General features: G+C 38.3%; 1 long non-coding RNA gene across 1 annotated transcript in view; it reads right to left on the bottom strand.

The window, feature by feature from the left end:
* LOC112540261 (uncharacterized) overlaps positions 1–18,573 on the bottom strand; it is a 30,679-nt gene extending 12,106 nt beyond the window's left edge. Inside the window, exon 1 of the long non-coding RNA XR_003084330.1 lies at positions 18,486–18,573. This is a non-coding gene — a long non-coding RNA (uncharacterized LOC112540261). The remainder of the gene's footprint in view (positions 1–18,485) is intronic.
* Between the last annotated feature and the right edge of the window lie 3,040 nt (positions 18,574–21,613).

Below are 21,613 nucleotides of genomic sequence, written 5' to 3'. Positions count from 1 at the left end.
TTATTAGGGAAGTACTGGATGAGGAGAAAAGCTGCCCGAGAAGAGAAAGTTTGTTAGGCAGACAATATATGATTTTATGCTTGCCAGACAGAGGACAGGAGGACAAAAAGGAGGACATGTCCTCCTTTGGCCTGATGTCTGGTAACCCCACCTCTGAATGCAATTTAACTAGGATGAGCCAGTGTCGAAGCTGGATTTCAGAATGCATGTAACTAAATACACTTCTGATGTTCTCCAACTCCACATTATAAACTAATTAATACTGGTCTTACAGTATTTTAAAGAGAATGGTGTGCATAAAACTATTAAAGAGAGAGTATTTTAAAGCCACACTTATTTCAGGACATGCTTTCTCTTTCAGAAAAGGAAATGAAAGTGGAACTCTTCTTTCGTTTGTCGTGTCAAAGATTGGGTTTGGGGGACATTGATGAATTTTCTTCAGCCTCTTATAACCAAGATGCTTAAACCTAGTCCTTATTTCAAAATTTGCTTTGCAAAGGGGAGCAGCAGGTCAGACTTACTCAGACTTTCAAGGATCAATTTAAGATTGACTTGTTGTTCTTTGTAGGTCATGATTTCTGTATTCTTGGCCTCAAGGTCCCAGAGAAGATTTAATGTGGTGATATGAAAACCACTTAGTGATAGGCAATACTGATTGCCATCACAGCTGAAGAACCATATGTTGTGCAGGGGAGAACATGAGAGAACTTTGTGTCCTATGCTTTTTCCATGGTTACCTCTTCTTCTGAGGCCCTGTCCTGTCCCTCATATAGAAGGGGACATATAGACATCTGCAGAGGGTGTAAAGAGGGCCAAATAATGAAACATTCATCACAGCATTGTGATTCAAACTCTGCCCCTTACATACTTGTGTATAGTGTCACAATACATGCTTTGTCTTTTTGGTGCTATCTCAGTCTGGAATGGACCCCCATGAGTGAGTGTCTTTGTCAAAGAAATGTTCATGCTATGAAGTCCAGCCCAGCTGAGCAGAATTTGAGCATCCTGGTCTTTGCTGGTCTCTCTCTGATTTCTAGACTGAAAGGGTTCCTTTTGATTCATTAACTTTTTCATACCTGGGCAGTTTTCTCCCTCTTTCACTACAGGACTGAGGAAGATCTCCTCCAGGAGAAATTTGACAGATTTCTTGTACGCAACCTTCTGCTGCTGCTGCTGCTGCGTGCAATTAAAAGTGAGGCTGGGCATAAGTTGTAGGTAGGGAGGAGGCCTTCTGTCAATTTCATGTTCTCCAAATTTCTCATCTTACTAATTGCACGCTTTGCTCAGCCTGATGTTTATGCATTTGGCAGGGAAAAATTAAATACAAAATATTTGGACACATTTTCCTGTATAATTTTGATTTACATACTTTTTAAGCACATTGCCTAACTCCCCACTCTTTCTTACGAACTTTTTTTTTCCCACTAATTTTTTTTGATGCTTTTTTAAAGTATTGTATCTACAGAATACTATCAACAACTTATTTCCTCTGTCCAGTCACCACTTGCCTGAAATAACAAATGTAACTCTTATTTTCAGATCCCCTGTTCAGGACAACCAATATTATATTTTTTCTATGTTTTTGTTTTTTTCCAAATGTAATTTTTCAGTATTTCTTCCCTTCTATGGAACCTTCTCTGTCTTCTCCAAGTCATTATTTATGCCATTTTTCTTTTCATCAGCCTGACATGTACATTAAGTATTTTGCTTCTGTTTCGGTCTCAACTTATTAATTCATTTCCCAGCAATACATCCGGCCACATGTTGCTTCAAAAACTTGACCCATTATATATACAAGCAATAATTATCACTGCTTGTATATTTAAATGTATCTATGTAGATATGTAAAACTCTCTATAATTTATTTCAGCAAACATTTTCTAGGCTGCCTTACCCAATATGTCACTGGATTTCAGATAACAAATGTATCTGATTATACACACACACTCACACACATTTGTTATCTGAAATATATATATATATATATGTATGTGCTTCTGTGTATGTGTGTATGCACACACACACAAATAAACAAACCCTGAACAGTTCTTATAAAAAGGGAAGCTGCAAAGCTTCTAAGCCACCATTCCTCTACTGCATTTAAAAGCCTATTGCTGTCACTATGTATTTTCCCTTCCTGATGGATAAGGGTATGGTAGGTAAACCTTTATTACAGTCTTTGACCAACATGTGTCAATATACCTACATACATACATACAATACATAAAATATACATTTAGGATGTGCTTTAAGAAAAATGTAATTGCCTAACTTATCAATGCTTCAAAATGTATTTCAGCTATTATACTGTGTACAACACCAGCCATGTACTTCCTGGCATTTAACATAATAGAAATTGGAAGAGATGATTTGGCCATTGAATTTTTTTACCCGTCTTCAGTGCAGGAATCCAAATTTACACATTCCCAACACATGGCTGTCCAGCCTCTGGGTGAAAACATCCTGCAAAGAGAAGCCCATCATCTCTCTGGGCGATTGGTTTCACTGTCAAACCACTCTTAGGGTTGATGCACCTCAGTTGACTTGACTGTACCCTTCAGAGCATGTCCATCCATTCATAACAGTAGGACCCTAAAGAGGCTTTTAGACCTTGAAGAACGATTATTCCAAATGAAAGGCAGAGCCCAAGGATGAGGGAAGCCTGGAACTTCTTCCTAGGCAGTCTCGCATTATTGGCTTAACTTGGCTTGCTATTTTATGCTTAGCAGTTTATCTACCAAATACTCCAAATTACGACAGAATAAGGTATTTATCTGAATGTTTGCCACCAAATTACAGCAAGCTTTTCTCAGCAGTTAGGCAAGGAAACATGTGGTTTTTGAAAAGTACAGCACCGGGAGGCATAGGCATTCACTTGGCGTGGGATATGCATGATCAGGTCTGAGACATCTAACACCTTTTACAAGGTTACCTGAAAGAAACAGTGTCGTGAGGAGATTTGCAATAGCCAGTTGCACCATAGTTCGATCCCACCCCACCCTCAAGTAGGTTTCTTCTTAATGTAGCAATAGAAAAAATATATATTACGTACAGCAATGTGGGCTAAGCTGCAAAGATCAGCTTTGCAAACTTGCACAATCAGCTTACTGTCATCTTCACATTGTGGAAAGATCTATGTTTTGTGCTTCATCAGCGCTTTGCTAATTAATGGCATTCTGACTAAACTAAATTGATGGCTTTGTTTGCAAAGCATCAGAGGAATCTGACTGTCATGATAACAAGGCTTGCACAATGGCAGATTTTCCTTTCAAATGTGTACCCCCAATCTCTGAGAGTCAAATCAGGACAAGGTAGAGAAGTCCCTTTTCATCTCTAGGTTCCAGCTAGGGATTCTGGTCTTGATTTTGGATTCTTCCTTCTGTGTCTTGGCCCCATGAGAAACTAAATTTTATGTGACCTGAAACAACTCATTTACCATCACACATTGCCAACAGACGTCGTTTCGGGCCCTGATCAGGATTGCAACCATGGAGGAGCCGTGGAGAGGAGGAAGTTTTACTCCTTCTTGATGGCTATCATCCCAAGAAAAACTGTCTCTACAAAGCTGCTACTTGCATTGAAATGCAAGTTCCTATACTATCTGATGGTTGATTTTATTTAATATGGATGCGGAAATAAAGTTTATCCCTCACTCACTTCAGTAACCATGGGTTCTCTCTTGATTAGGACTGTCAACTCTTCTATTTTCATTGTTGTTGTTGTTCTAAAGACATACTTATGGAATTAAAACACCTATTTAATGTGCACAGCTTAAAACCTTTGAGGTATCCATATGTTCACTTCTAAGGTCTTTGTGCCACGCTAACCAGTTTTCCTGTATTTTTTCCATGCTGGTTTTAATTCAGTTTGATGAAATAAATCTTGCTATATCAGTTTCTTTCCAAAGAGAGAATTTTAGTGCAATTCTTGTGGGTGAAATCTGATGGTCTTGCACTTATTTGGGGACAAGGTAGCCAAAGGACATGTGTGAACGTCTTGTTTTTCATCATGCAATCTTTTCTCTGGAGTCTGCAGCCTACTGGACCTTTCACACTTCCATTAAATCCCAAGGCAAACTTTTCATGTGTAGCAGATGTAGGGAAATAGACTCCTCTTTTGTGGGAAAGAAAATGCAAGGCAGGTCTTGGAACAGCATTGCTTGAAACATCACACATCTGGCTGGAAGCTGCAGAGGCTTTGGAAGATCACAGTTCCCCACAGAGAAGGGGACTTTTCCTTCCTATTTATTCTTGTTTGGAAGGCAGAACTGAAGGAAGCAATATCAGAAGCTTTAGTGGTGCTTCATCTGTGGTTCTAGAAACATAAAGGAAGCTTATGGAGCCTGTGTCTGACTAGAACTTAAATTTGTCCTAATAAGGTATTCCTCTACTATAAATATTGGATTTCTTTCAGATCAATGTGACTATCACTGTTTTTTTTTTTTCCCACCATTGAAGATTTTGCCTCTTAAATACATGAACTCTTCATAAAGCCTAATTACCATGTTGGCCTTCCTGTTCCATTGGTTGGCTATTAATATTCTGATTCATGAACCCACCTAGGCTTCAGGTTGATGTTTGTGGTTAAAAAAAAAAAGATATGCATATACATTTTAATATGCCTATTTAGCATGACCCACTAAGGCAGTGCAAAAATTTAGCTTGGAGATTCAGCTAGAAGGCAATTCAATCAACTCTCTGGATCAATTGACTTTCTAAATTGAATGGGAAAGCCAGATAAAATGATTGAGTCTAATTCTGGATATCTCCAAATTGCTTTGGATGAATTGGATCAGTTTTCCAAATTGATCTGAATCATTGTCTCAATCTGGATTGATTTTCTTGATTTGCCCAGACATATTGTCCATTCCCATTTTCTTACAGCAGTGACAGCCCCCATAGTAATTTCTAGATATTTTGGACTACAGCATCCAACATTCCTTGCCATTATTTATTCTGGCTGTTGGGAATTGAAGTCCCAAAGGTTCTGGAAGACATCAGTTTGCCTGTCTCAGTTTTAACAAGACAGGAATGAAGATCTAAATGATGCAATTTTGCTTCCCACACTCTGCCAAAAGGAATGAAGGCACCTATTAATATGTTCCTGTCATCCAGACAGAAATGCCACATGGCCAGTAAGATATTGCTACATGATATCGCCAAGTGAGACACCAAAGCTCTGTGTGGTGCGAATGTCAAATCCTATATAATAAGTATATAATAGCAGTCTTGAATATTTGAGGAGTCACCCTCGGGGTGAAATCTGCTTTCACTAAAGATGTATAAGAATGCCAGGAAAAAATAGGTATTCCAAAAATGATAGCAGAGCAGTAGATTTTTCTCCAAATAAATGGAAGAGAATTCTGCAATCACCATGAACTGATCATGAACAGAAAAGAAAAGAAAGCTTTTGTATGCAGAGTTCAGTTTCTTACAATGCAGCTTTTCCAAATAAATCCTGTTTTGTATAATTTTTTTAAGCAAGGAATGATGGGGACTCAGAAAATGTTAAGCAATACTGCTGCCTGTGCTGTAGCAGAGTCCTTATTTGCCAAAAAATACGGTTGATTTCTTCTCTCTCTAAAACAGTAATAGTAGTAGTAGTAGTAGTAGTAGTAGTAGTAATAATAATAATAATAATAATAATAATAATAATAATAATAAACCACCCCTAGATGGAACCCTAAAGATATTGAAATAAACAAAATGATAGAACACAGAGATGAACAGATTGGTTTCAACGAGATGAGTGATGACCAATTTGATTGATTGATTGATAGATAGATAAATAAATAGAAACAGACGAAACTGTAGCCATTGTCCATAGGGATGTGTACTGGCCCCAAGATTCAAGGATTTCTTTGTGGGGGGTGATTTAATAATTCACAAAACAATTCACATTTACACTGAATGTCTGTGGCTCTCTGATTTCCCTTGGGGCCCTCAACCATGAGATTTGGAAAACTGAGTCTTTATACTACCCTTGCGGACAGTCATGAAAATCCACATGTAGTTGCATCTTTTTTTAAGTGGGGGAGAGGATAAGCTTGCAGACATATTAGTTCCTTTTGTGGACTACTCTCCAGTCACACAGATGCATGGTGCATTACTCTGAGAAAGGACACATGAAACTTAGTAGCTAGCGAACCTATGATCTAAACGTAGAATACAATGGCTCATGTCTGTTCATATTGGAATTCAGGACAATCAATCCTTAAAGCCTTCCCACAGCATATAGGAAGCATCTGATGATAGCACTTGAGTTGGAGTGGTGCAGAAGGCATTTTATAATCCTTTTCCAGGTCATGGGTGAATACTGGGATGAAGGTTGAACCACCCTTCTTGTTTGCTCCCACATGAGGACAAAACACCTACCATTTTGAGAAGAAAGGAATGGGTAATGTCTTCTTCAGCCTGCCCTTAGGCTTCTGGGAAGGTGATCTTCATCCAAGCTTTTATAGTCTGCGTCAAAAGTACTATGTTCCCCCTTCTGGTGGTTTAAGCATGATATCCCAATCTGCCTGTTCCACCATTCCAGCATGCACAAATGCCTCTATTCCCCTTGGTAGGTGACTGCTGTGGGAGGCATGTTCCCCCCCGGTTCCCACTGCATGCTTTCAATGGCTATTTTGTACTAAGCTGCTCGTCTGCCTGTCATGGAAGTCTGGATCCTTTCATTTGTTTGGGGGGAGTTCAGGAATGGAAGGAAGAAATGGCGGCCTTTCGTTTTTGTTTTCATTGGCTGAAGCTGATAAGAGTCCTGCCTAGTTTTCCCTTCTAACCTAAGTGGCAGGAAGAACTGTAAAATCATTACCTTTTATTTTCCCCCTAACAGTCCTTAATTTAAAAAAATGCCCATGGAAGGGAAAAAAACTGTGTTTGTTTTCCTAGCAAAAATGGGAGAGGAAAAGAATCAAGTAAGTCTACCAATCAGGAGCTGAATTAACCACTGTCTGGATAAAACATCTGCCATTATTGTGACCAAAGTAGAGGGAGGTTTGCAATCCAGAAAAGGATTGATTAAACTGGCTTAATTTCTGGCTAGTTGACTCATGGGAAACAAATAGCTGAAGGCTGCAGTGTGGAAAAGCCCCATGGAGATCTAATAAGGTGGTGGGGGAAAGGAGGAATCAACTCAGCCTTCATCCTTCCTCTTAAAATCAAAGCCTTAAAGCCTTAAAGGCAAGTTAATTGGTTCCTAGCGGTTCAATTAGTTTTACAATCTGTTGTTGTTGTTTGCAAATTCAGAGTCCAAAAGCAAATTGTTACCTTTCTACATCTGGAAAAAGCCAAGAGTTCCCAGATTGCATTGGGATATAAATGCAAGAAATAAATAATTAAGCCATTAAATGTCACAAGGGAGCGTGCGTCTGGGCCTTGAAGTCAGTCATGACTTGTGGCGACTGCCTGGACAAGTCCCCTGCAGTTTTCTTAGCATTTCAGATTTCAGGAGTGGTTTGCCATTGCCTGCTTCCTAAGGGCTGAGAGAGAGGGACTGGTCCAGGGTCACCCAGCTGGCTTCGTGCCTAAGGCGGGACCAGAATTCACAGTCCTCTGGTTTCTAGCCTGCTGTCTTAACCACTACACCAACCTGGCTTTCAAATGTCACACAGCAATACTCTTTTCAGATTGAAGCAGAGTGAGTCATACTGACAGATAACTCAGCTTATTGTAGGAATTCAAGCTGTGAGTTACCCACTGGAAGCAAATAACACCTTAATAGCTAGCAAGGAAAGGAAGAATGATTCAAACCAGTCTCTGGCAATTCAATATATTAGATATTTTGCTACTAATCAGTGACATCCTGTGATTATATACAACAGATTTAGAATGCAGGTTGCTGAATTAAAATCATTTCTCTGATTACAAGAATAATGCCTAATGAAAATAGTAGTTCTGATTCCTTTGTCTTTAAATAATATTATCCAGAGATCAGTTCCAAATGCTGCAGCTCCGATTCATTGATCTGGAATACTGCCACCTAGTGGCCAAAGTTTATATATACAGACTGAGATAACTAAGGCACAGGCTACGTTGTAGAAGTATTTGCAGAGGGACAATGACTATATTTTAATTCTCTTATCCTGATATGATCACTCGAAAAGTCAGCACTGTTATCATCTATAGCAGTGTTTCTCAAGTCATGCATGCTGGCTAGGGAATTCTGGGAACTGAAGTCCACACATCTTAAAGTTGCCAAGGTTGAGAAACATTGATGTATAATATAGAGGAAAACAGAGGGAAGGGAAATTTAATGTTTGGAAAGTAGGTACAGTCTGATGAAGATTTTAATTTTAATTGACTAATGTGATGTGATTTGATTCAAGAGATTCTGGGTGGCTTACAGAAGGTTAGAAACGTTCTAAGTGAAACCATGAGTGTACTTATAGATTCTACTTCAGATTTCCTCTGTTTTACAGACCTGTAAAGGTCGTAAATGTGAGGACTGGTCACAAAGTCACTTTTTCATCACCATCATCACTACAAACGGTTGCTAAATGAGGAGTGTAGCTGTAGTTGAGGGACTTTCTACCTTTATCAATTGTTTCCTGGACTTAGTTTATATTGGAAAAATAAATGCATCCTCTTTCTGTAAATCTGAACCTTCTGTATATTGGTCCCTGGCATCTCCCTCTCAGTCCAGTGTAAATCTCTGTTATTATATGAAGGTGGAGTCTTTAACTTATGAAAATGGTTATTATTTGGCTGTCGTGTCAGCCTCCTTTAGTGTGTATGGATTTCTTTTCCTACTGGTTCAAATAAGCCTATATCATGCATAAACAGAAGTGAATCAGACAAGCAATCATCATAACTGACATTTCCCATGGGTGGATAAAAATCTCTTGGTCTCATTTTATTCCTCTTTGCCAGTATCAAAATGATTTCTAAAGTGCATGCTGTATAGGAAGGAGCACCTTCAATGGATTAGAAATATATTCAGGTGGAAATTTCAGCAGCATCGCCCGTCGCCAAGTCATTTGTGCACTTCCACAGATAATACCAAACCTCAGCTTTAAAAGAAATCCATTGATGCATAGTGAGAAGATGGCAGATTTTAGAATACAGAATCTAAGTGGTAGTAGGGAAGGCAGAGTTATTAATAAAGCCAGGGAGGGCCGAAGAAATATAAAGTTCCACTTGATTGTACTGCCGCTTCCTTAATCAGCTAACCTGGGCACATGGGATGTGTGAGAGTGTGTGTGTGTGTGTGTGATACACAAGGAATAAACATGGAGCACATGGTATAAGGAGTGTAACAACCCTCATCTGTCCAAATGCTGGGCACTGTGGCAGATGGCATGAGTATGAATGGAGCATAGCACAAGCCACTGGAGATGGACATAATTGAAGGGATGCAAATAGAGGGTTTTTGAGCAGATTTTCTTTCCCCATCCAAGGACCACTTTAAAAAACAACAACAGACTCTAGGTTCTCTGGCCCCACAGCTGGCTCTACCAAACAATAGAGGGAAGCAACTTTCTCAAGGGGCAAATGAAGAGAGCAGTGACAACATCTCTCAAGGTTCCCAGCCATGTTTTCTGCTGAAAAGGTAGGGAAGGTTGGAGGATGTTACTCCATAGGTATAAAGATACAACTGTTAGGCCACTAAGGTATTGCATGTAGAATGGGAAGGGAACACCATCTTCTCCTTTGTTTCAAGCGGTGAAATGATTGAGGCCGGACTGAATGGAACAACTGTAGTCAGGCTGTTATAACTGATCTCATATCACCCCAGGCTTCCAAATGATTGATTTTATGGAACCTAAACCTTCACGAGATAGCCTTGCTTGTAACCTTAAACTAAGTTTTTCCCCTCTAAGATAACTGTTAACCTCAGAGCTGTGCAATGATTTCACATAATTTCTTTTTTTCTTTTCTTTTTTTGATCCACCTCCAAAAAACAAAATGGATTCTGCTGAATGATTCTCCCAACACCTTTCCTTTTTTAAATTGCAGCCCAGCCATCATTTCTCCCACAATGCCCTGGGATGATGCTGAGTCTGTAGCCTTTTGCTGGATACAAAATACTTGGCCAACAACCAGCAGAGTTGCTGCTGTTGCCTTCTGCAATGGCCACAAGAAAGAAAAGAAAATGTGTTCTGTTCCCACTGCTAATAGAGAGCTCACCCCTGAGAAGCCATAAATAAGTTTCCTCCTCCCCTGCTCACCTCAATTTCTCTGCCTGCTAAGACAGACTAGTTTATTCATTTTCTTTTTGCTGATTTTGTCCTCTTTGCTAGTCAGAATGTTGCAAGTTCATGTCATTATTCAATCTCTCCTCCCATTTGTCACACTTTGTTCCAGGATCTTCTTGTTCGCATTGTGATAGCTTGGTTCTTATGGCAAAGCTATCTGCATATGATGGGAGGGCTTTGTTCTTCAGCCAGCTCATTGCAGCACCTGATCCTGATTATGGCTGAGAGGGAGTGATTGTCCCAAGATCACCCAGCTGGCTTCTCTGCTCAAGGAAGGACTGGAAGTTGGTTTCCTCATTCCTAACCCAGTGCATTAACCACTACCCAACAATGGTTCTCTCAATACATATACTCAGGGTGATGAACAACTTTTAAAAACAGTACATTCAAAACATGGGAAGTGAAAAAAATGTATGCTTTTTTTAAATGCTCCAAATAGTTGAAAAGAAAAATAGAAGACTCAGGAGATCTTTCCTTTGTGGAGTGGACACTTTTCTAAAGAGATCTCAACCAGCTGGCAAAAATAGGTGGCCAGCTTGGTCTCTCTAGGCCAGGGTTTGTCAACCTTGGCAACTTTAAGATGTGTGGACTTCATCTCCCAGAATTCTCCAGCCAGCATATGGGGAATTCTGGGAGATGAAGTCCACATGTCTTAAAGTTGCCAAGATTGACAAACCCTGCTCTAGGCAGAGAACTCCATGCTCCATCCTCCATCTCAAATGAGGTCTTCTGTGGTTAAATTGTTTCCATTACAGTTGAAACACAGAAGAATCTCCCATTAGATTCAAGGATGCAGTCAGATTAGTATAGGAGGAGGCAGTCTCTAAGTATCCTGATGTTAAACTTTCATCATCAATATTTGAATACTGAAAACAGTTGGCAGTATATGCTGCCCTTGCAGGATTAGGCTAATATTCATGCAGTAGTACTTATATTGCATAGGTACTTATATTGCATAATGTGTATACTTATATATTTTTCCCTGTAGGAAAATGCTTTGGGTTTTAAGAGCAAATGCATAAACTTTATGGGGGGAGAAACTGGATGGACCAAGTCTCCAAACTTCTCCAACAAGAAGGAGAAATTCTTCTCAAATTTCCCAAGAACACAATTTCCATCAGCTGTGAGATGTGCATTGAGTCTAAAAAAAAAAAAAAAAAACCCTTTATGATGTCTTCCCTTGGGATTTAAAATATGGGAACTCAGGAAGGCTGCAGGAGAGATAACCATCAAAGAAAGACAGGGCATTCATGCACATCCTTTTAATTAAATAAGTCCAAGAACACTACTTGCTGGAGAATTTCACTGGCATTCTTTTCTCCTTTGAAGTACATTTCTAAAACATTTCCTTTTATCCATTGGCAAGACCGAATGCAAGAAACTCTAAGCATAAGAGGGACGGAGACTTTTAAGCATTGATTACTGCATATCCAAATTTACTTACGTTGACCACCAGGAAGCAGTCACTATGTACCCCGTTTCATCCTATAGGGGACTTATGAGATGTGGGGAGCCAGATGTGGGATTCAAACCTCTGCTAGGAATTGAATTCATGGACCTCTGCACTTTAGATGATTACGTACAATGCATTGGCTTTAGGGACTGTCCAGGGGCTGGTGCTCAGCAGTTACAGAAGGGAATATGTAGAATAGAATAATTCCAGTCCACATTCCCTTAAGCTCTCACAGCTTAACCCCATAGAATAATATCTGGCTACCTACATCTGGGAAGTCTCAAGTAGGATGAAACTGGTCATGTAATGCCTTCTTCCTGTGATCAGTGTAACTGAAACCCCGACAGAGGATATACACAGCGTAAAAATAGAGAAAATCCCCACTCCTCCAGAAGGGGTGGGGGTAAAAGTCATGTAAAATCTCCTAGACTGGGGCATGACATCATACCATATTCCTATCTCCCTGCTTTGAGAGTTTAAGGGAAGGTGGATTGTACATACCATTCTGATAGATCCAAATTTAGGAAAATCAGACAGTGAATCAAAGGAACAATATAAAAGAAAACCCTCAGATGGAGAAAATCTGTTCTTTTCTTAATGTTCAGATAAAACCTTTCAGTTGAGTGATAACAAACATTTCAATCACTGTAAGTAGAAGAAAGGGAATAAAAAAAACACCATCACTCTATCATGTCATGTTTATCCCAAATTTTATATATACCCAGGAAAGAGAACAGTTAAGAAACGAAAGTGAGCAAGTTACTGCCGAGAATTATGAACTCTAAGAGATGAAGTTTGGCTAGTATCATTAAGGAGAGATGCTTTTAAGATGTTCTTCAAAAGAATGGTCCGCAGGCTGCAAGAATGCAGAGTAAAGATAAACTGCCTATCAATGGTGTAGCACCGAGTGACAAAAAATAATTGACAAGTAACTTGGCAGAGTGGATTATAAATAGCAGGAGGTGCATGGAATGATTTCTGCTACTGGGGAAGACAGATATTAGGACATGACAAAAGAAGACAGTCATTGTTATCCCAGAAGAATAACACTGCAAGTTGAAGGGTTTTGCTTCCTGGTTAAAAGAGACACACAATCCTGTATTATGCCAACCCAATTACTACTGAACTGCATTTTCCCAACTCTCTAAATCCATAAAGTGTCTTAACAAACCAGTTCTTGGATAATGTTTCATTCTGCTTATGTGTGTGTGTGTGCAGATAAGTCAGGTCTCTAAAAACTCAGTTAAAATGATTAAGAAACAACAAAAATACACGAAAAAAGCAACAGAATCTCAATCAGTTCGACCCACCATGGAACATTACTCTAGAAAGATATGCAGTGCAGCTGGTGAGTACACCAAATCTCTGTCACATCTTGTGAATAATTGTAGCTATCAGACTCTAATAGTTTATCATCTAAAAAACTGAAGTGTACAGGAGGATCTTTGGGATGAGAGCTTCTATGCCCCCTACGGAGTGATGTGGGTGTAAATCTTCTCATCTCAACTTTAAAGAAGATGATAATGATGTGAGAAGCAGAGGCCAGTCTTAGGATATATAAGGGCCAGATCTGTCCTGCCATAAGGCAGAGGGAGGAACCTGCCTCAGGCAGCAGTACTGAAGAACAAAGGCAGTCCTCTAGACATTTCTCCTAACCATTCCAACCATCTTCTTCTGTTAGAGGACAGTTGTATGTGTTCACATGGCCTTCCAGCATCCTGTAAATTAAAAGTCTGTTTTTGCATAGTAATGATTTTCCACTGCTGCTGTTAGTGAAAAATATTAGAAAGGTGTAGAAGAACTTACTTGTTGTCTTCACCCACTGTGTTAGATTATAATGGGGCTTGTTTGGTTTTAGCTTAACACGTTCTCTACACTCATTAAAACATGGATTACCACCAGGTGCAAGCCCAGCAAACTGTGGTCATGGTTCAGGGTAAGGCATGAACCCAAACACCATGTTGTCCTTTGTCTAGGATAGCAAAATGGGTTAGGCAGTCACAAGGGAGGAGCATGTTGGATTCATCTGGGCAAGGTGGATATCAGCTCTCCTCTGAAGACAGGTGAGATGTTTTAGACTTTAACTGCAGTGAGCTCCAACCAACACAGCCAGAAACAAGGAGACTGTGGAAGCAGTAATCAAAAACATTTGGAGGGCATCAGGTTGCCCCAACAGCAGTACAGCTAATCTTTTACTCCACGTTAGATCCTTTCAGTTAATGAATAAAGCAGTGGCCTTTCATTCAACTTACGCTCTAGCCTCATGTCTTCATTCTGGGACATTGGGGCAACATGTTCTATTACATTAGCGTCATGTTTTGTGGATTTCGGCATGAATTCCAGAAAGCTTCTCATTGTCCCCTTGCCAGAAGGGCAGTTTTCTCAAGATGCAGAACAGAGTGATTAATGCTTCTACATCAGGCTGCACATCGTAGATCTGTTTCTTCAATAATTAGTTTACTATTGGTGAGGGGTTGTTTGCAAAGGTTGCATTTTGTAGGAAGCATAAATTATATCCAAAGGCAGATGCCAAACTTGAATCTACAGTAAATGCCCTTAAGTTCTTTTTTCTTTTAATGAAGCATTTAATAGATTGGAAAAAGAAAGTTGTTTCTCTCCAGTATGTCACTGATGTTTTTTCTTTGCACGTAAAGCAAAAAAAAAAAAAAAAAACACATAATGATATAAAAATAATGCACAACTTCTTCACGTATGGCAAAGAGCATTGAAGACCTGGATGTGCTCCAGAGCACGGGGTTTGGGAGATTAGATGGCCCATGAGATGATATTATTCTGCCGAGTGTTTATTGTGTTTTTTCTCAGCAATTATTGTAGTTTTTTATGCTTTGTTGATACTGTTCCTTGCATTTTTGTTAGCTGCCCAGAGTCACATCTGTGAGATGGGTGTCCATATAAATCAATTAAATAAAGAAACAGACTGTGTGAATCAATCAGAACATTGCTCAACTTTGAAAATATTACTGCCCTGTTACTGCACAAAAGATCTATGGACACTTCAATTCTTTTTCCCTATCTCAAAGAAACTTCTGAAGAAGTTTAAAAGAACCCATAACATTAGGCAAGCTTTTGCGTAGATAATGCATATTTACTTACAGATTGGTGAGACTTCCTCCATTCTTGGAGGAAGAAAGAGGAGAAAATCAGGCAATATTTAATAAGATTCTACAAAGAACTTTCCTATCTAATGTCAGAAGCAGGGAAAAGAAAGAAGTTGGGTGATAATAGTAATGCAAGACATTTCTTCCAAAATATTTTAAATGTTCTTAATTCACTTTGCACATTTCTATATCATCTCCATAACCAATTATCAGTAAAGAAACAAAAATGTAGAAATTCAATGGATTTTAGCCTGAAAGAGTAGGGAACTCAATCTTGTCAATATACTGAACTAATTGTAAAAAAAAGAGAAGAAAGTCCATGTTCAATAACAGTCAGATTTATTGGCTTCTCTTGGGATGAAGGATAGAATATTTCTTCAGTTGCATCTGCAGTTATAGTTTCTTCTATGGAAGTGGTAAAACTCCTATACACTCAAGCGAAATAGGTCTTGAATTCTGCTAGTTGTCCAAAAGTATAGTATGGAAAACTCACTGTCCACCATCAAAGGATGACCTTTTATAGATTATGTTCTTCGGGTCCTCCTATTCCTCAAAGGAACCAAAAGTCTTCTCCTCAGCCTTGTATATCAGCATTATCTTCCCAGGACTAAGGGTTACTCCAAAAGCACCTTGGGGTATTTCTCTTCAGTAACTGAAAGTATCTTTTTCCCCCTCCTCCAACGTGCAACCATATTGGACACAAACATTTCTTTTCCCACTGTGCACTTCCAAATGGGAACTCTGAGCCTGTCTACCAATAGCAGCAGACCTCTGTGTTCCTATGACATCATCCACATTGGAGGATTCATATAGGTAATATAGTTTCAACTGCTACAAAGCTAAATTTGCTTGTCTGTTCTTTGAGACCATATGGTTCTATTTTTACATTTAATGCAATGTTTTTCAATCTTGGCAACTTTAACTTGTGTGGACTTCAATTCCTAAAATTCCCCAGCCAGCCATTTTTGGCTGGGGAATTCTCAGAGTTGAAGTCCGCACATCTTAAAGTTGCCCAGGTTGAAAAACATTGATTTAATACAACCCTTGTTCACTCTTGCTGCCTTATAATCTTCATGACCTATAAGAGAAATGCTATTTTGACACTTTTGCATCCCCTCCCTAGTAACGCAAACTAAAGAGCAGAAGAGCAAATTAACAAGAGTTTTGCCAGTTTCCTCTTCTTTTCAGCCCTGGAGTAGCCAGCAGGTGATATGCCAGGATCCTGTGTTTTCCCCTCTCTAGTGTTTCTTTCCACATTGTGTGGAATGAGAATGAAGGGATTTTTATTGCTTCAACACCTGCAACATCCAGAGGAGGCAGTGATTTTCACTCCCTGTTCTTATATTTCAGATCGAAAGAAGCGAAGGCCATCACAGTTCAAACAGTAGGAGCGTTGAAGTGCTCATTGATTTTAAGTTTACAAGTGATGGAAGAAGCCAGTAATTTCTTCTCAGTCTTCCTAGATGCCCATGTTTCCTAATCAGAAGAAGTCCTAGTGACTTCCTTCCTTGAGTTTTAACAAATGCATGAGAAGCCAGGGAAGATCACCAGTGAGATGAAGATCCAGGTCCAGTTATAAACAAAACAGTGATAATAATACACACTCATTGGCACTTTGTCACTACAGCAGTGCAGGAACCCAGAAAATTCCATGCATGAATTTTACCCACATTTCATTTTTCTTTGGGGGAAAATAGCAAACTCAAATTCTTTTCTATCAACTTGAATAAGAATGGGGAAAATGAAGAAGGAATATCTGGGGACAGCACTAATCCTGTCTACATCATTGGAATATTTCCATGACTCTTGTAATATCTGGGAAATGTAACATACTCCATGTGACTCACTAAGCTGGATGAGCACAGAGCTGACAAGAAAGCTGAAAAGAGAAAGAAATCTTCTGTGAGAGATTAAACTGTAAAGGTGAATCACATGCCAAAATTAACTGCATAAATGCAATTAGTCCAGTTGTATGAGATGATGATAAAATAAACCATAAGTCAACATATTTAAATAATTAAACCCCTGAAGAAGTCATTTTGAATATCAGCACATATTTATTAAAGCAGCAGCTCCAGCAAAAGAATCTTGTAAATGGTACTGGAAATCATATATACATGGTTGAAAAATGGCAAGTTTTGCTTTGTTTGCCAGAAGAAGTCTGGTTGTTATAACAATATAATAAGCACGGCCACTCTGCCTTTTAACCTGTGTGGTTGAACAATAATTGTTTCTGGGCAGTTAGTAGTAGCTGTAGTAATAACACCAGTTGCAACAGCAGCTAACCCAGCAAATACACAACGGAGAAAGTGCCTGAGAAATGTCTTATCACCTTTTCCATTATTATGATAAAATCTTACTTGAAATTTTAATCATTACTGAAGATAAATATCTTCTTCCTTGTCTGTCTGTCTGTCTATATCTCTCCTTATGGATGCTTTGAAAATAAATCAAAAGAAGCACTTCAGTCTTCACACAAGCACCACACCTCTCTATTATTCATTAAAGCAGGTCAACGTCTTTCAGGGTTCTGCAGGGAGCAGAGAGAGAGACCTGAGGTTGCTTTAAGAATTTTCTTAACCTTCATGAGTCAACCCATTGATCATCATTATCATCTTTTTTTTCCTGACTCAGTCCCCTGAAAAAATGATGATGATGATGATGATGATTTAATAAAAAGCAGAGAGCTTACCATTGTTCAGGAGTCCAAAGCACTTCTCCCAAGTCATTTTCAAAGTATGCACAGTCTTAATACATGAGTGGTACATATACATACACCCACCCACCCACCCACACACACACATAGGCTGTGGAACAATACTACATCTGCAGTACATACATATACTATGAAATCCTCAGGGTTCCTTTCATGTGACAATACCAGTTCCCATGTTTTTTTCACAATGTACCAAAAAGCAGGAAATCTCACATGAATGTGCAGAAAACAAAACAAAATCTTAGTTGTTTGATAGGCTTTGGCCTTTCAGAATGTTCTGAGCTCAAAAGAGTATCAGTACATATTCATGAAATGTATATCTTGAAAAAAAGAGAGATGTTATAGGTGATAGATGGATATCTCTGTATAAAGATGTATTTAAATACCAGTGTTTGTCTGGCGCTAAAAGTAGATATTACCTTTTCTGTTCCTGCAAAGAGCTATTTGTATTATTGTTCCTATATTCTGCTTCATCAAAAGCCAAAAGCTCATCTTCTTGTGTAAGACCATGGAATGGGAGTTCATGCTTGAAATACAATTAAAGCCACGGAGCTTCTGAATCACAACTCATATACTTAGCCACTCTGATATACTGTCTTCCACGCAAAATAAAACCCTTGCATTGATTCTGAAGTTCATCAAAGCCCAAAGTTAGCCATTTTCTATTTTCCTTTGTCTTTGAAATATATGGAAGGGAAAATATATAATTCTGGCATTAGAAAGTTCAACGTATAAACAATTGATGGTGTATCTAAGACAATTATTTTCAGACTGGACCCCCCCAAAAATCAATGGCTTCTCTTCTAATAGTAACATCTCATAATGTCAAGGGTCAGGTTTTCATCTTAGTTCATTAGATGTACATCTCAGCATACCATGATGTATTTATCTTTAAAAAGTAATACCCTTTTGATTATGTGTCATGGATAAAGTCTTATCTTTGAGAATAATGGCAAATGCTTTATGATTCCCTTGAACCTTGGCAGTAGTTCATCCAATTACCTGATGGTGATGATTCTGACGGGTCACTCACTTGGAGTCCTGCACCACCAGTGTCACTGTAAGCCATAACTTCCAAACATCTAATGGAGCCATTGCCTTTCACGTATAGCAGTAATTTGGAGCTGAACTATTGCGCTGGCTAGGTTTGAATATCTCTGTTCATTTCTCAGTGCCTGAAATGAGACTGCTGTGGAGATATGACTGCACTGAAAAGAAGCTGCTGTTTGTCTAAGTTAGTGCTGAAAGACAGACGAGTTGTCTGTGCTCCTGAAGTCATTTTTGAAGGCTATGACATTGAATTAGTTGAATTATTGACAAAGCTAGTTTAACCATTGGCTGGAGTACTTTGACCTTGTTCACTGCTCTACTTCGTTTGCTTTAAAATATATGCCTGGGCTCACAGTTTAGAACAATTTGGTTGAAGGGCTGCTAACCATAGGAGTTAATGAAACACTGATGTTTGGAAGTAGTGTGTCATTGAACTGCTATGTTTCGGCAAAAGCCATGGGGAACTATGATTATTTTAATGAGCTGCTGTTCTTCTAGAGCAGTGTTTCTCAACTTTGACAACTTTGAGATGCTTTAACATGCTGGCTAGGGAATTCCCAGGGTTGAAGTCCACACATCTTAAAGTTATTGAGGTTGAGAATCACTGTCCTAGAGGCATTTGCTTGATAGTCTACAAATGAAGACATGAGTCTAGATGGACCTGTGGTTTGAAACAGAAAAGATCACCTTTTGTTTAACCATGCTTTCCATCCCTTCTCCAGCTCAGATATCCAGGGAAACCAAATAAATTTTCCCATGAGGTACCTTGATGGGAGAGAAAGGATAATCTTTTCACATGAGGATTATCACCAGAAATAAATTCAAGTGACAATCACCTAAAGAAACACCAAAAAATACCAAGTTTCTTATGATGGAACTTCTGAAATATTGTGATAATTTTTTAAAAAAATGTTGATAAGATAAATCAATAATTCTCTCTTCTGGGACCATAACTGGCTTAAAATAACATATTAACATAAAAACATGGCTGGTTCTACTGTACTTAATTTGGACCATATAAAGGAGGGGTCAAAAGCAAGGAAGTGGAACTGAACAGATTCAGAATATCAAGCCCATTTGATTATAGAAAGCACAATGGTATTATGCAACAATTCTGTAACATTGCTATTAATATGTATAAATTAAATATGTGAATATAAATTTAGCAGTAGCTAAATATTATCAAGAGAAGAATGGTAGAAGAATGATTAAGGCCAAGATAGCTCCTGTTCCATATGAGGAATATTCCTTAAAATCTTTGTTTCTCATTCTGTTTATAGTGCTGGGATTTATTTTTCTTTTAACTTTTAAAACATAACTCTTTAGAAAACAGAAGACCATTATAAATGCAATATTCTCCAGTCATATAAAATGTAATTGTCTCATGGCTGAAATATTTAGGGGGGAAAAAGATATATTTAAATTTATTATCTGTGTACCCTCAAGGTAGGCCAAATTATAGCCAAAATAAGGAGGAAAGAGGTTTTATTTTTATTTTTTTTCAGAGTCAATTTGTTTTGGACAACTTAAAAAAACCCAAACCATCTGCTGTTCATAAGGAACAGCAGATCAATTTTTGTGTAATCCCCTCTCCCCCCATTCTGCATTTTATGTATGAGAATAAATGCAAATTTTGAGTGGAAAGCTATAAGAATAATGTTAGAAGACTGAAGTGGGAAAGATGACAGTTCACTGAAGGAAAATGATTAATAGTAAATATGAGTCAAAATGAGACCTTATTTGTTTTAGCTACAGAAGAAACATAGTGGTGAAATTTCAGTTATTCTGTGTGGTAGTTGAAAACAAAATAAAATAACTAAAAGAGAATAAACTGGGAGCATATTCACATGTGTATGCTGTAGACTGGTGCTGACTACAAAAATGGAGAACAATCTCAGAAGTTTTCACAGAAAATATTTTCTGATAAAGAAATTTGTAGCAGTTCAGAAGATGTTAAGGGGTCTTTTTGGGTGAGGATGTTTTCAAAGATACATGTGGAAAAAAGCAAAACTAGCAGGTTGAGAATGTATTATTCTGACTGGTTAAATAGTTTTATAATTTTCATCACCTGGGGGAAAAAAATCACATTTTTTTTTCCAAATGTGTTCGTGTGTATATTTTAACAAATGAAGAAGAAACTGAAATTACTACATTCATCCACCTGTATTGTTCTGCCATCCCTTCCTTCTTTCCATTAGGAATAAGTGAATTGCTATCAATCTGATTGGATTTAGGCCCAGATTTCCAATAAAATAATAAAATGAAACAAAATATACAGTCTTCAGACTGTTTAGAGACAAAAGTGGATTGTACTTTTGCAATCCAACTGGTTTTTTCTTTGATTTTACCAAGATTGACTGATAGTCAAATGGTCATTCCAAAGAGCCGTGAAAACAAGCAGCTGTCCTTGTAGAGAGTTCTCTACTCCTATGACTGGGACATATTTTGCTTTAAAAACAAAAAGCTCAGAGGACTGGCCTCTTCATACTTTTTTTTAAAAAGAAAGGATTTTTGTTCAGGGGAAGAAAATGACTAGCCTAAATTCATACCTACATACTCTGGATCTTCTCTGAACATAACAATATAATTCACTCCCAGCAGGATCCATACTGGAATTCTGTTACATCCCCGTTCTCCCCAGTATAAAACATACTGCTATTCCCCACAAGAGCTCATTTCATGCTCAACATTTTTATGATGTCTGAAAACTGTTTTCTTCTCTCTCTTCCACTCTTTCTCTTTTTAAAACGCTTAGATGTTATTTTGGTGCAAGCCTTTGAAAATTAAAAAGTGTTCAGTGTCAAACAGTTCTGTTTTTCTGTCTAATCTTAGCAAGGTTATAAATCACTCTTCCCCCTGGATACAGCATGAAATTTTGTACCTGGAAACAAAAAAGAAAAGAAACGTATATGGTTTGTATTACACTGTTGTCTTATAATGTTTATTCCTTTTTTTTACTCTGCACCTTCTAAGTTATCTGAATCAAATATGCTGATTTGTGTTCATAAACTAGAATAAAGGGGGAAATAGTACATTGGGTAATTTAAAGCCATGAGTGTAGAGTCTATAACACATTATAC

The sequence above is a fragment of the Python bivittatus genome, unplaced genomic scaffold (genome assembly GCF_059951505.1).
Source record: "Python bivittatus isolate LINGU-HERP-01145 unplaced genomic scaffold, Pbiv_v1 ctg000670_np1212, whole genome shotgun sequence".
NCBI classification, from domain to species: Eukaryota; Metazoa; Chordata; class Lepidosauria; order Squamata; family Pythonidae; genus Python; species Python bivittatus.
The sequence above is the reverse complement of the archived record's forward strand: the minus strand, read 5'-3'. Positions and strand labels throughout refer to the sequence as shown.